This window comes from Battus philenor, unplaced genomic scaffold (assembly GCF_028537555.1).
Source record: "Battus philenor isolate CCGP_79_NKW_IND1 unplaced genomic scaffold, ilBatPhil1.0.hap1 SCAF_9, whole genome shotgun sequence".
NCBI lineage: Eukaryota > Metazoa > Arthropoda > Insecta > Lepidoptera > Papilionidae > Battus > Battus philenor.
In genome coordinates, this window is record NW_027181759.1 from 4,682,385 (window position 1) to 4,695,432 (window position 13,048).

Below are 13,048 nucleotides of genomic sequence, written 5' to 3' on the forward strand. Positions count from 1 at the left end.
TATTGATCACATATTATAATCGTTATATGTAATTGCAAATCATGCGGAAAAAAGCGAGGACTAGCAAAAACTTTCCAATTAGGCTACGTTCCCGATATCGAGATTAATATGAATATTTATTTGATTTGACTGTACGCGGATGTAATTCTACTCTCGTCCGGTTGTAGGCGGGGAACTGCCATCGAACAAAAAACGTCGATTGGCCCATAAACGTCGCTCGCTATATTCGGCAGATTAGCCAATAGTTCCAACCATTGTCATTATAATTTAAAGTAAGTTAATATTTTTAACTACTTCCAAATTAATAACCGTGCTCACTTCAACTCTAGTTCCCATTATGTAGTTACAGAAAAAAAAACGTAATGAGATTTTCTACATTAACGAGATCGAATTACAGCTGTCTGGCTTGTATAATGCGACCGTGGTATTAATTTAACTACATACCTACTCCATAACTAAACTGCTGATTGGAAAAATAATATGTGCCTTCCTTGTTTAAAAAAAAGTGTTACAATTTTTTTAGTCAGTTCTTCGATATCATTATTATATATAAATAAAATTGAAACACCGAAAGCAAATGCAAAACCCGAGAACAGATCGCACACCGAAATATTTTTTTTGATTTTTGTTAAGTAAAAAAAACTGAACAAAAATGCAAAAATAGGGATGAAAAATACCAGAGGCTATTGATATACCTGTCGCCACTTTTCAACCAAAATAGAAAAGGCGAGTTGGATGAAATGAACCAAAAATATCATGTCACATAATTAAGCAATTGCGTAAGGTATATGTCCAGCGGTGGACATCCTACGGCTGATGATGATAATAATGAAAGTGTAATCACATTATTAATGTCTTCAAGTTTGCAAAATGAACAACTCTTATCCATCTTTATTAGATGCAGGCCCCTTCCGACCGGTTCTCTTGGAATGAGGGGCTGATCTATGTATCAGAAGACGTCCTGAGGCCTGGTCATGTTTATTTTTAAGACAATAAATGAATTTGACTGTGATAGGTCCATGACTTTAGACAGTACGTACTCTTTTGTGACTCTTTTTAGTTTTAATATACAATTATAGTTTTTTTGCAAGGCTATTATTCAATATAAAGAACAGGAAATAAAAGTAAATATAGCATTTCAGCCGCTAGCTCAATGTTAAGTTGTTTGATAATATGTCGCTGCGCCGCCGATGGGAACGTTTCGTAACATGTTTGTTTATTCAAGTCCGTGCGATGATATCATATTACGAGGCGCGATGTTCCTCGGACACGCGGCCGATAGTCCGATGGTAATCATCCATTGGCGGGCGACGCTATCGCCGCGTATAAATTAACTATACAGGAATCTTGTACAACCGGGCGACGGAAATAAATCTTCGGAAACTATCGAGTCGTAGAGTGATTACCTTGTCGTGGTAGAAGTGTAGAGTGCTCGCTTTGTCTGGCGTATGAAGCCATTAGAAGCTTGCCTTAATGTTTCACGCGTTGTAATAGGACGTCAAGTGCTACAGCCTTCGACAACAGCCCGTCTTGACGAGGAATAGACGGAAACTGTCGGAAATCTTTTTTTATACAGGGATGATTGATAATGGGTGTAAATACTTCAAAGGTGTGTATTTATAGCTCATTCACTAAATTATTTTACATTTACAATTACATCAAAAAAATATCACAGAAACTTATCTACGCAGTTACAAAGCACACTTCCGTTAGGTCGCACAAGACGCCGAAGCTTCGTTTTAATCATATGCAGACGTGTTTTGTTGTAAGAAAATGTTTCACAATGCAGATTTCCCTGTACTCTAAATTGTTATTCGGCGAGGTGCGGGAGACAAGTAAAATAAACGTTTTATTTTACATCCCACAAGACTATCAGTTCGTTCGCTCCCTTGAGTTTCATGCGATATTGCCAAGAGACGTGTTTTCACTTAGGTTAGGCTCTTTTTTTTTACACTTTTTATTATAACAAATATAACGTTATTATTAAAGCAATGCATATTGTGTGTATGTGCATACTTTTTGAAGACTAACATTTTAAGCTTTCATCATCATCAGTCGATAGATTCCCCAACCTGCGACCTTGAATACGATGTACGCCGACTCTACCGGAACGTGGTCGCCACTCGAGAAACTTTCGACCCTATAACTAAAATTTACAAATTTTCTAAATAGCCTATTTGAATAAAAAACGTGTATTTTTAACTTACTAACCAAAAATAGGTAAAATAAAAAAAAAATTATGCATTTAAATTTAAGAACTTTGACGAATGTATTTTTGCATGTCTCTTTATAGTTACGGAGATAACGATAAGGAATGAAAAAAGGTCCAAAGCAGCGAGCTTTGATTAGGTCGGTGATATGGCGCTATCAAATGTTTATACTGTTTTAATTTGCGTAAATTTGTTGTTAGTTAAATTAAACGACTATTGCTGTCCAAACCGTTATGTATTAAATAATAAAACGCTTCTAAATAAAATATAGTACAACTGGGCGTTAAAGTAATTTAAGTGTTGTATTATAATTTTAATGAGGAGAATAATTCAACGAAACTAAATAATTAAAAACGTTAACACTATTTGTATTTGCGCTTCATGGAGCACGAACAGTTGTTTTATAATTGAAGATCATCTCGAGTGTAAAGAGGCTTCATTCAAAAACTTATAGACTAAACTTAAGTGGCACAACAACCTTGGAAAGTAGCCGCCGAAGCGAAAACGAAGGTCACCGTGCTGTGGTCAAACACTTTTATAAATACCTGTTGCGGATTAAAAGTAAAGTAATTACGAATTAATACACCCTGTATGTGACCGGTTAACATGCATAAAATTGATCGGTATGAGGAAAGTAATGACTGTAATAATGATGGAAACGGTTTTAATGAAACACACGCGAGATTTAATTCCAAAAGATCGTATGTCTCGTCGCGTTGCACTATACATTCCAAAGTGATTTAAATGAGCGATACATCGTTTCACAATTATGGTATAAAAAAAGAAATTCACGTCGCTTTTACGTACGGCCGAGTGTACTCAACTGAGTGTTCATAACTCTTCGGCGTTCTCAATTGAGTTTCGTTCTCTTGTGTACACTTTATATTGCCCTTGCGGAATACATTACGATTGTACCGCTGCAGCGCTTTATTATGCTTAAAACGCTTAAAGCTATACCTTAGATTTGCGTTCAGTTTGACTAATAACTGGAGATTTTATATGTATGATAAAGGACGGCTTCTTAAGGCTTAATTGCTGTAGGTTTTGGTATCAAAATAATTAATCTATTCAGATCGTCCATTGTTTGTTACATCGTATTTTATAAACGTAATAATATACGCATGTTAAAACCTTGTTATAATTAAAATAACATGAAATACCAAATGTTGTGAATGTATATATTAAATTAAACAGTAATAAGCTAATATAATAACTCAAAAGCATATACCAGTTTATTTTGATACAAAACAAAGACATCGCAGCAAAGAATCAAGCAGTCAAAACGCATACAGAGAACCGTAACGTGTCAGCTAATTGTACAGTTAAATATGGCGGCAAGATAACACCAAACGTCGGTTAAACCAAATATGGACGAACTGGCTGAATTGAGAAACCTTGACTAATGGAGCCATTGGACGAAATAGGCAGAGCCATTGCAGATGATTTGACGTATGATCTTTGTACAACAGACCAGACAGAAATCACCGTCCTAAATATACACCTCGCACACTATAATAACCACTATTACGAAGTGCTAAGAGTCATAATGGAATGCAAGAAGTTGGAGAGTTACAAAGGGTACGTACGCCCATTTAATGGAGCATTGCACCCACACTAAGTGCTGTTAAAGAAGACTTTCGAATGGCAAAGTTCTGACAGTATAATTATTATTCATCAACATCATTTATGAGTATTAAGTTACAAACTTATTTATTATAAAGTAAAAATAAAACTTATTGTATATTTTTTAACGTTAACTGCTGCTTGCTGACAAATGCAAAAAGCCTTAAAGGTTTCACCTATTTCCAATTATACTTGTATAAAGTGATCAATTTAAAACTATACTGAAATAAGATATGCTGAAAACTTCTGGCAGTATAAATTCTACATGGAGGTGCAGTAATCTGAATTTTGAAAAAACTTTTCCTTATTGTATTATCATTACGCTTTTTATTCTTATTAGAAACCGTCTAGGTGTTCTACATTAATAAAGTTTTAACACAATATATAACCTATTCTCAGGTATAAAACGATATTTTTGTAACCTGTAATTGGGTTATCGAGCCAAATTTGCACTAGAAATAGAAAACAGACACGGTAGTAGTAGCAGTTTTTTTATTTATTTATTATATTAATCCAAAAACACATTCATACTATAGATGTGGTGTGTGGTTATATTTTAGTTAAGCATTTTTTTGATTATGGTAACTTTTGGTTGAATATTAGAAGACAGTGTAAAAAAAGTCAAGACAAGGAGGGTATAACGTGTGTCTGTGTCTAAGAATAATTATTTAATAAATATTTAAATGAGATTTGCTTTTAATTTTGTTTTCTAACAACATTCTACATATATGTTGTGACTCCTTGGAATAGAAGACACATTATTTATTATCTGCATTAACATATACTTAAAGCCAGTCAGTAATGTTATAATAATATAATATATGAAGACTGTTACATCCGCAAAAGTTATAATTTTTTAGTTTACTAATTCTAAATTACAAAAATTCTTGACGTACAGGAATAGTGTTGGCAACAAGGTACTGTCTTGCGGAACTCCTTTCTTATTAATGACATTACTGTATTCGCTATCGATTTAGACCCGTTGTGCCTTACTAGGTTACAGACCTTATAGCCCTTCCTCCTAACAACCAAGGTCCTAGGTTAAGTAATAAATATAATTTAACAACATTATGAATCCAGTATAAGAAGATTAATATTGGTCATTGGAAGTATTAGATAGCTTACGTTACTTGACTGTCTCCTACTGTAACTAGTTAAACGATTCGTTATTATTTCTACAAATTTAATGATTAAGGGATATAAAAATAGCGTAATAAATTCATACAAACCGATTTACAAAAGTTAAAAACCATGATGATTACATATTATTAAAGTTGATTTAAAAGATAACAGAAATTAATTTGGATTTCGGAAATCATAATTTCGGAATGCGATGCGATGTTTACAACTGTCATAATATATGCGAACAAACACGGGTGCGATTCATTTATTCAACATATAATTTATGCGACGGCGGCGTGTCAACACATGCTTTAAAATGGATGTTACAATAAAATTGATCGTTACACTTATTACCAGTGAAAAACTGAAAGGCCATTATTCGTTACAAGATTAATTAATAGCAAAAATTCAAATTAACCATGTAAATAATGAACCTCTTTGTTTTACAAAAAAATCGACTTCAAGTAATGTATTACTTCCTCAATTACTAAACACATACGTGGTTTTTATTTCAATTTAATCTATTGCGTGACGTTTAAAAAAAGATAATAAGTATTGTACTAATTCTGAAGAGGTAGTTGAGTCAATATTAAAAACTGAAATACTGGCAAAAGTAAAAGCATAAAAACATTAGTCAATGTACAAATAAAATGTACATAAACAAAAAGATTATAACAGATGCGTGTTGAGAGCAAAATCTACGCACTATGAACAGCCGTTGAAAAACAAAACAAGATTGAAAATAAACGGAACGGACGTACGTTTGTCCATCGCCCTCATTCCGGTAATCCCTGTCAACAACATACTTGACTTGTTGCAGTTAGGATTTGGCGTCATGCCAATGCGGTAGGCTGCGACCACCTGCGATCGGGTCGATGGCTTCCCCGAACTTTGGGTGCCTTGCTATTGAACTATTTTCGTCAATTGGTAAATAAAGCGGTTCTTGTTTTATAACTGATTGGATGCATATCAAATTATAAAATGTTAAACCGCAGTTTTTTTTTTTTTTAAATAAAAACATATCAACACTATATTCGATTCATCATCGGCATCATTTCAACTGTAGGAGGTCTACAGCTGCACATTGACCATTCTCATAGATTTTTAATAGAACTGATAGAAGGCGATCTATATCGAGCGTCTTCCGACGTCTTTAAAAACTGGCCTGTACACTTTTTGAGTCTACGCCCCACGCTACCCTTGCTGGTCCGAAATCGCCACTGCCGACCCTGAAGGCTCGGTGGCCATCTGTTTGGCCTGACCACTGCTATTTCAACTTACTTATGCGCTGAGCTATGTACTTTCGTTTGCCATATTTACATATCTACTCATTCTTGATTCGATTTCGTTAAGAAATCTAGAGCATAACCCATCGTAAACCGTAAAGCGACTGTAGAGTAACCACGTTTCACTGTCGTATTTCTTCACCGGTAACGCATGTTGGTTGTAGATTCTTTCGATTAGCGATTTAAGATTTATATAAATAAAATGACAATACAGCGCCGTCTCTAAATATAAAATAAGCCTGCTAATAATAATACTTTTTGTAACGTTTTACGTTATTATGAATTGTGAAATATCTTGAATACCAGTACAGTGTTTGTGTTGATACCAGATAAAACGATAACGTCTATCATGTTTATCGAGTTATGATAAACTCTTTAGTAAAACTCGGACATCGTTCCGATTCTAAATAACATGCATTTGACACTGCAGTGTAAACAAAGTGACATCGGAGAGTCTCGTATCTAATTCAATAACGTAAAAAATAAAATATTTTTAATAAATAAATTTATCCCGGGTAAACAAACTTAAACTTTTTTTTTAAGTGAAAAATGTTAATGTATTTTATATTATTTCTTAAAAAATTAAATCGTACGTATCTACTACATCCTAATAAATTAAAAAAATAAAGAAAATTTAAAACAGCATATAAACTAACCTGTTTGTATTCATAAAAATGCTACTTTTAAAAGTTAATTGAACAAACAATCAGTGTTAGCAAGTAATCTATTTCAATCTACAAATTCATTCCTAACAAACACATCGAAAAAATATCGAGGGATGTGAGAAAGTTCAGAAATTAAAACGGATAAAAAAGAAAAGATTCACATCCGTATCGTCGGATATTTCGAACATACATCACAGGTACAATTACAACTGTGTCCACTGCAAGATCCGGCACGGTCTGACGGCCGGTTACAAGATTATATTACTTTCGTTACTTTTCTTAGTTTTAAATCTAAAATTAAAAGTATATTATTAAACAAATATTATTATAACATTTAAGAGTTTTTTAAGATAACTAAAATGTGTGTAAATTGGTTTATTGATTGACTTACATGGTTAATATTATAACGTATACATCATTCTTAAATTTAAAAAGAGGAAAGATTTGTTTCTGGCCGGCAATAGCATTGCGACTACTGATTATAATTTTAAAATAACTCACGATTCAAAATTGGATGTAAATTTCTGCTTGAACTGGGGTGCTATATTTATGAAGGGTAAAACAAATCACGTATTCAAAATGAAAATCAAAATTAACGAAGAAGTGATTAACGATGCGGTGTCGCCGGAGCGGATCCAGGATTCGAGTCGTGCGCTGTAACAGCGACGTTGCATCGATTTAGCGTCAACTAAATTAACAACTCAAGTTTAATTAACTATCTTTTATTAACCAATATGTCATATCGTCGTTATTAAACCAAAATCAGCGTTGTCCACTTTTTGAGATTTCGTCATTTTGACTGTTGGCTAATTTACTATAGTCTACCGAAACTGTTTTGCCGCGCCATATGTATGCATAATGAGAGGGAAACAATCGTCTACTATGTGCCGACAGTTCGTCATTTACGCTCGCAGCGATGGCATTCATGCTCTTTTTCCTCTGCCCCGATTCCACAAATCACACAAAAATCACGTGACACTAAATAGAGTGAAGTTAACCATCACTACCACACATTAATTTATAATATATAATTATATGATCATATTAAATCCACACTGAGCTCACTCTTTGTGACACATTCGTTGAGATATTATTTTTATTTGAATAACAATAAGTCAAAAATTCAATTGTTAGATTTGAGAAAGTCCCTAGTCAGTATTACTGTCTACCACGCTGAATTTTCCTCATGCGTGGTACAACGATTTCGGTGGTATTATATTAAATTTTTCTTTGTCTGCTTTGCTCATTTCTGCACCTCGAAAATGAAAAAGACTTTTACTGGAACTGGTCATCATAAACACAGCTTTACAATTAACTATGATCAAAGAGGCGAGGTTAACTTAAGTGATAATGTTGAGTCGCTATACTCTTTACGGGAATTCATTTAAAGCAATATACAGCGAAATGATGTCGTTAAAAATATATACGACATCGTGTATAACAAACATTTAAAATTTTATATTAGAACGTGCATATATAGCTGATATCGGTTTGACTAATAGATGCCCGTTTCATCGCTAGGTAATAACGTATCGCGTTAAATGGAAACGTGCAACAGAGCTAACGTATTGCAGCACAGGATACGGTAATGGTCGTAGAGAAATGGAAGGCGTAGAGCGTTCGACTATTTTAGTAAGTTCGGTGTAAGGGCGATTTATTTTCAGTCCTATTTCCTTCCCAGACGGGGCGACGGGGGCGTGAGATTGCTCCGACTCCAGTCACGTAAACCTACGTCAATTACTTTAAATAAGTAAAGCATTCTTTAGACGAGGAATAATAAAGACGAGAAATTTATGTACTCGATTAAATCTTAATTAAATTCACGACAGTATAGTTCAATAATCATGTTTCTATGTAGTTCTATTTACTTATATTTTGACATTAAAGAAATGAATTTATATTCTTTCAGTCGCACATTTAAACAAAATAAAAACTACTTAATGATTCGTATATTTATAATACTGTACATTAATATTACATTCACAGCAACAATAAAATAAATGTGCTGCGATTTTTAAACGTAACCACCTGGATTAGAGCCTGCCAGTTTTTACTACGTCAGCTGCCTTTTGTGGGTATCCTTAAGGGAGTAATTTTGATCTGTCAGTTGTAAATCCGAGCAGCTGGCGGGCAGGTGGCGGGGAACGTGCCTCGTTTTTGACAATCGGAGATATAATAAAACAAAAAGTGAGACGATTCCGCACTTAAATCGCCCGTTCCCTTTAATCGTTCTCTTTAATTACATCGTCAATAAGTTTTTGCTTACTACACCGATTATATTAAAGATATTTAAAATTAACTGAAGCTGTTTGAATTTTCCATTCACTAGTGCTTGTTTTGCAACTAATAACTATGACTTTAGAATGTTTATTCGATTTATGAAGGCATACATTCATTATATTATCACTGAGCTCACTTTACGTGACGTACTCGTTAAGATATTTTTTTTATTTAAATGACAAAAGGTCAAAATTCAATTGTTAAATTGGTGGAACAATTTGCGTTGGTCAGTGTTCATATCTAAATATGACACAGATGTATTTAAGAGTGAATAAGGTATAAAGGAGTGGTAGCCCAGCGGTAGAAGTCCGAGAATTGCGATGGGTCCTTGGTACGATACCCGAGATAAATTCTAATATATAATTCACACTTAGTGCATTAATTACAAAGATTCCAGAAGATGAGCAGTAGCGTCATTTGCGTCAAACGTGGCGATTATGGCCTTGCAGTAGGCGTCTATAGGCTGAAACGACGAGGGTACTAGAACAAAAAAAAAAAAAAGATATTATAATGAGTTTAATGATTGTTTTTTTTTTTAAATCCATGTCAAAGACGTTCTCTAAACCTGCTTAGTTTGTATCACGTTTTATCGTCAATCTCATTACATATTCACAACTCGTCAAGGCATTACTCCACTTAACTTGTGTCGAGTTTATTAATTTTAATTGCGTACTTAGTGCAGGTCGATATGCAACTAGTTTTGAAAAGTTGAAGAGAAATTTAATGTTTTGATTTCTTAATATCCGAGATAACGTTTATGATTAAAATGAAATTGAGCGCTTACTAGCAGCGGAGCAACTTTGATGAATGTAGCAACTAATGTTTATAGACTTATACTGGGTAAATCTTTATCTATGTCCTTAGAATATTTAGCGTTTACTTCTGTGACTTTGTTACATTAGCATACATAAATATACTCATATATTATTCAAACAGAGGCTACGTTTCGAGTTGGTCAGAAAATGTTTGTTCAAGCTCGCATGGTGCTTACATGGAGAAGTTACCGCCAATAATGTTTTTGAACTGAATATAGGATTACACGTTTCCACTTATGAACTGAACTCGGCTCCGATACTTTGTTTAAACTGCTTTAAATATGTTATTCCCGAGTTAGCGATGTTTGCATATTGTATTTGTTTGCAATGCACGCTGACCACCGCTCACCGCCCACAGTTTACAAACTAAAAAGTTTATTCAGAACAAATATATATGCTAGTTTCATTCTTGCTCTTCATTAGTACTAATATTACGTAATTAGCAATAGCAATATATGTATTTCTTTTAATATGTGCAGTGATAGCCCAACAGTAGTGTACTGTGCCTTGCGATCGTAGGTCGCGGGTTCGATTTCCGAGATACAACCCTATACAATTCACACTTTCTGCATTAATTATGTATAATAGCCACTGCTCACAAACAAGTGTCCAGAGAATAGGCAGCAGCATTTTCTGCGTGCCATACTATCACACTGCAATCGCCAACCTGCCTGCCAAGCGTGACAATTATGGTATATCTCCTCAAAGATATCTATGGAGGAAGCCATGTCTTGTGGTCGATGTCTATGGGCTGAAACGACGATGTATGTTAATTAAGATATACAAGCGCGCAGCCTGTTCAACGATATTTTGGGTGGGTTTTCTTACACTTGTTTAATACTACTGTTTGTTACCTAAAATACAGATTTGAAAAAAAATTCTGCCTTTTATAAACTTATTATGAGATAAAATTTAAATATATTTCGAAGAGAAATTAAACTATTTAAGTTTAAGCTACATTTATTTTTACTTTATTGTTTGCAATATACACATTATATTTAGCAATATTTTCAAGCTATTGTCCGTTTTCTTTTTCTAGTAATTAGAATTGTTCATTGCCACGAAAACCTTCAAGTGGATTCCACATTTAAGGTTTCTTACTATTAATTACTCCTATTGTAAGTTTCATGAAAACAATAAATGAATATTTAAGATTAATCAAACTAATTTTTAACATTTTATTAAATCGTAAGATATAAAAAAAATTATTGAGTTTCATAATTACAAGAAAAAAAAACTCTTATCGATTATAATGGTGCAATGTACATGAAGCATAATGAAATAATAAGAACATTTAGAGAGTCGATACTTAAGAGGAGAGAAAGAGGTGTTCAGCGAGGTTACTATTTCACAGTCGTCAATACGGCGCGGCACGGGTTACCGTAAATGGACATCGATCTAAAGAGTTGTCGGTAATCATAATCAGTAGAAAAACACAGCCTTTGAGGTCGGACTTGACCTCTACGGCGCTTAGAGAACCAGGTTCACACGCTTGAGTACCTAAAGAAGAAATTGAACGAATTTTCAAAATATCTTTTTTATAACCCTATCTGTTCCGCAGCCCCTCGTGAACTTAATGAACGCCCCTCACCGCCCCCTTTAAGGAATTTCATAAATCCGTTCTTAGCTAACTCCTGCTCGATGAAAGGAATATTTCTACTAAATATGAAGTCTCTACGCCTTACGGTTTTAGATATATCACAACGAGTCATAAAATAGGTGCAAAACACATATAAGAATATTTTGGATGTTATAGAGAAAATGGTAGCGAAAAAGCTTCATGCAAATTGTGTGTAAAGCATGGATATGCATGGTTATACACGACTGCAGATAAGTAAATTTAAAGAGCCCTTAAAATGTACAATTCATTTTTAATTCATATTTATAAAAACGGATGAAAGAGCAAAATCCCAGAGTAAAAAAAAGAAAATAATGAGCCTTATTAGTTACAATCCCAACTTAAAGAGGCGAATATAAAATTACAAATTAAAAACGTTATGGTCAAAAATTGTTTGTAAATATCGACATTGTGTCTATCATAAATAGTCCACTAAAAATCGTATAAAAACTACTATACAATACCTAAGTGTGTATCTTTAGTTGCTTAAAATATGTATGTTCATTACGAAGATAGTTTGAAACGTTATAGGAATGTTTTATTTAATGTCTTGATAGTTTTGCAAATTCACAAATAAACTATTTAATTTTGACAATGTTTTTAAATTTATAAAATTTTGGTGCAAACTAATTCCTTTCGATGTTAAAATATTGGTTTAAATTTTGAATATAGAATGATAAGTAATTATGTAAATAAAATTGTCGAAGCAAATATATTATGTTGATTGCGAGACGGCATTTTGAAATATACGCTAATAAAACTAAATAAAGCTCGAGTTGCGCGTTGGCATGATTTGTAAAATAATGGTTTGGATCGCAGTGGGCGAGTGCGATGCACACGCGCATCTGCCGGCCCACGTGCCGCCTTCGCCTGCGCAAGGTTTCTCTTTGTATTTTTTTTTTCATTTCCCGGCCGAACGCATTCATCATTTCTACCAGATGCATTCGGTAATCACATGGTAACATTGAATAATGTTTCTTAAATTAAATTTTGTTATTAAGATTTACTCTTGTTTTTTATTCTTTCTAGTTTTTGCGCATACTATTTACAAAATCGTTTAATGAATTATCATAAATGATGACAATAGCTTTGATTGGTAATTCTGCTTTGCATGAAATTGAATAATACGCCTACGAGAACTAAGGTTGATTACCAGACGAAGGTTGGTCTAGCTATAGACCAAAATATATATTCAAAATAGTCTAATATCGTCATCTTATAAATGCCTACTGCATAGGCCTCCTAAGATATACAGATAAAGATAAGGGATGTACTATGATCGCTACACTCAGCAAGCAGGTTGACAATAGCTGCGCGGTATTATGGTACGCACTCAAAAAGTCTAATTTACTAAATTTGTATGCACCAGTGCACGGTGTAAATATCAAATTTGATGAAAATCGGGAATGAATCGTTATCTTCTTTTCTA

General features: G+C 33.7%; 1 protein-coding gene across 6 annotated transcripts in view; it reads right to left on the reverse strand.

The window, feature by feature from the left end:
* Positions 1 to 13,048, reverse strand: part of ckn (CRK like proto-oncogene, adaptor protein) — a 356,007-nt gene that overhangs the window by 163,187 nt on the left and 179,772 nt on the right. The window lies entirely within an intron of this gene.